At 44.9% G+C, this 3,806-nt stretch overlaps 1 pseudogene; it reads left to right on the plus strand.

Moving 5' to 3' along the window:
* The first annotated feature begins 1,541 nt into the window (after positions 1-1,541).
* On the plus strand, positions 1,542-2,119 carry LOC110592597 (annotated as a pseudogene).
* The last annotated feature ends 1,687 nt before the right edge of the window (positions 2,120-3,806 follow it).

Consider the following 3,806-nt stretch of genomic DNA (forward strand, 5'->3'; position numbering starts at 1 on the left):
TTGGGAAGGAAGCTTCCTTTCTCTGTACTTTCCTGTCACCTCTGTTTTAAAAGGGTTCTCTCCAAGTGAGGTGTCTATAGCTCCCCGATAAAGCAGAACTGGTTAGAGAGAAGTCCTACATTGCTCCTAAAATCTAACTTCTGAGGACTGCCGGTGGGAAGCCTAGACCGGGGTGTGCTTTAGGGCGCCTTCTTTGCATTGCTAATAGGGCGATGTGTTTTGTAAACACAAAATGAATCAAGGCTCTGTGTTGAAAAGAATCTGGACTCTGAATTGTTTTCCTAAAAAAATTAGTACACTCCACCTACTCACCTACTTCTCTCCCCCACACCCCCCCACGGCCCTAACACATTAGGTATGGTATCAAGCAGTGTTTATTTAAAAATTAGAGTTCCAGGACCATACCCTCATGGGGGACAATCAGCATTAACAACTGAGGTTTCTTCCCCTTCTGTTGTGACACTTCAGATTAGTTCAATCCATGCCCCAGTTCTAGGGCCATGTTGGCAAGGAGATTTTTCTAAAGGTTTTTTTTTTTTTCTCATTGCTTAGAGCCAAAGATTTTGTCCTCTGACCTTTTGATTCTCGCTCTGCATCTAGTCAATGTCAGGTCACCACAAGTAAAACTCAAATGAGGTTAAGTGGAAAAAGCAAAACCCCCAACAAGCTACAAAGCCCCAAGCCTGTCCAGCCAACTTTTAAAAGCTCACCATTTTGAAATAGTACAATCACTTGGATAAGAAAATGTTCCTCCTTTGCCTCCCTACTCACCGCCGCCCCCCCTTCCATTTGTTTGGTGCCTGATTTGTTTCTCGTTGCAGCAGGGAGGTCAGAGCCAGCCAGGAAAATGAATGGAAGCAGCCTCCTGCCGGGACGCCTGGAGCGGGTGGGTGTTACGGATCAGCGTAAAGCCAGCTCCCTTTCCCGGGCCGGGCCGATGTAACTCACTGGAGTGGCAAATTACATCAGACCTACAGCTGTAACCCGACATTATGATTAATTTGATCAGTAATTTCTCCTGTTTTTCATTTTAATCGGTGTGACTATTCTGCTGTGGCAGGTCTTTCAGATCTAATTAAGATAAATTTCTGAGTAAAAGACTTGGCAGACTTTCCGAGTCAAATCCAGGCATCGGGTGTGAAGACCTGCAGCCCTAGTCAATCACCTTCGGGGAGGGCCGGCGCCGCACGCGGCAATCAGCCGTTCACACTTAAGCAAATTCATAATCTCCGGCACTGCTTAGTCACTCTCCCCAAAACGTCCCAGGCAGAAAAGGAAAGAACGGAAGACCCCAGACAATGTCATTTCTCCCCTTGTGCTCACACTCCGCTGATCTGCCCAGATTACGTGGATAACCTTGTAAGTGGACACTTCACAGAATCCCTGAGTTGGTGTTCCTAAAAAAATTTAAATAAATATGTGCCTATGTACATATCAAATAAACGCAACTATATATACACACGAATACGGAGCATACATACATGTAATTAGGGAGATCGAAAGGCTACGTAATAGCTCTTTTGCAGCCAGCGCAGAGAGCGATGGGCATCTCTCCGGACAAGACCGGAGATGAGAGAAAGCCCTACCATGAGAAATGGAAGTTTGAGCTGGGAAGCCTCACTGCCAACACAGATTGGTCCCCACTCAAATACACACAGTCTGCTTTCTCAGGGAGGCCAGAAGAAGTCCCATGCCTTGAGGCTGAACATGGGGGACCTGCCCTGGACTCTGAGGGTCATAAGTACAAAACAAGGGTTACCAATGTTGTCTACAACGCTTCCAACAACGAACTGGTCTGCACCAGTGAAGAACTGTTCCGTGCTCACTGGCAGCATCCCGCACCGACCGTGGTAGGAGCCCCACTATGCACTGTCCCTGGGCTGCAAGAAGGGGGCCAAACTGACTGCCTAGGAAAACAAAGAAACAAAACAAAAAACAATCAAAGAAACAAACAAACAAAAAAACCAATCAAACAAAATTCAGAAGAAATGATGAAAGGAAAAAGAATGGCCAAATCAGCAGTCTTCTGGAGGAGTGTTCCCAGCAGGGCAAGCTTCTCGTGTGCACCTCTTCAAGAGCAGATGGCTCCGTGCTCGAGGGCAAGGAGCTAGAGTTCTAGCTGAGGAAAATCAGAGCCGGAAAGACAAATAAATCTTCCTCCCTCCTATCTGGTCATGTAAAAAAGGTGTTTACTGTTAAAAAAAAAATAAAGTCTACATAATACACATACAGTCTAACCCTTTGGTGCAAATACACGTCCGTCCACATATTGGACTTGGGTTGGCAGGAGTTACCAACTTATTGCCCCAATTTGCTTTCTTTTAGGTCAATCCATGCATTCATTTGTGTATCCTGAGGCTAGTGACTGATATTTGTACAAGTTCTGTTAGGTTTCTTCTCTTCTTTGACGATGAAGATGTTAATGAGATTATTTTTTCCTAAAGCCATCAAATCAGTAAGACCTGCCTATCCAACCTGGTAGAGGCAGACATTGGGCAAGTGTCGAGGATTTGCCTGGGTTACTGGGTCTACACGCCCACTTACAGGATGTCCAAAATGACATGCCAAGAACCTAGAAGGTGTAGATGTTCTTGAAGACTTCTCTTGCACTTTATGAAGAGTACATTGCTTCTCCATGATGGCACCACTCCCAATGGTCACACAGCAAATTCTCCATTCTAGCAGAAATGGCCACTTTTTAGACGTGACTAGAGAGAAGCTGTTTAATGTGAATGTCATTTTGTACCCAGCTCCCACACTCCTGATGAAGAGGGGAAAGAGCTTTCACAAACCACACTATCGGATCTTTCATCAGGGAAAAAGAACTATGTTCTGACTCTGCATGGCCTCTACATTTGGAGGATGATTTTGTTCCCATTTTACATTGATCTGGGGCTTTTGCTCTTGAAAAAGTGTATTGAAATGCTGGTGTAGGAGAATACTCCCTCACCCCTCACTGAAGCAGTGTCGCGTGCAATTCCGTGGCTGTACAACAGATGGTGAGGATGTAGGAAGGGGTGATCTTCATAGTCATATAGCCAGGCGATCTAGGGCCTAAAAATTGGAATGAGACCCACTGACTTTTCAGCTCTGATTTCTCAGTGGTCACAGAAGTGGGTAGAAATGGTTCTAACAAAACTAGTAGATTTACCAAATAAAGGGAAGAATGTGTGGCTGCACCCTCACCCCTAACTTCAGAGTTTCTGGTTCGTGAGCAATGATAAGATTGAAATTGAGATCCGGAGCTACAAGAAAGAACAGAGAGGGGACAGTGAAGTCTCTCTTCTAACTGTGCAATTACCTTCAGCTTCATCTGCAAGTTAGAAATCATTATGTGATTTAAATGAGATCTCTTTAAACAGACGGAAATCCCACAATGAAAAAAAAAAAAAAAGACTAAAAAGAGGCAGATGAGCACAGTAGACAAGGTTTTATGTCAGAGAGACCTTGGTTTGAATCTTGCCTCTTAGAGGTCCTTACTCCTAACTTCCTTGCCTGTGAAGTGAGCTAATGGGACATCTAAGGTTTGTTGAGCTTTGCTACTCAAGATGTGGGCAGAGGGCCAGGCGCATCAACCTTACCTGAGCTGGTTAGAAATGCAGAATCTGGGGTGAGCCCTCTACCCCAGAGCTACTGAATCCAAGTCTACATTTATCAAGGTCCTAGGGAAATTCATATGCAAAGAAAAGCCTGAGAAGCCCAGGTACAGATTGGATGAGACACCAACTAGCAGCAGTCTGGGCATCTAATAAACTCTCAACCAGTAGCAGATAGTTGTTCTTGTTTGGAACAAGAGGGTGTTAAAA

This window comes from Neomonachus schauinslandi, chromosome 12 (genome assembly GCF_002201575.2).
Source record: "Neomonachus schauinslandi chromosome 12, ASM220157v2, whole genome shotgun sequence".
Lineage (NCBI taxonomy): Eukaryota > Metazoa > Chordata > Mammalia > Carnivora > Phocidae > Neomonachus > Neomonachus schauinslandi.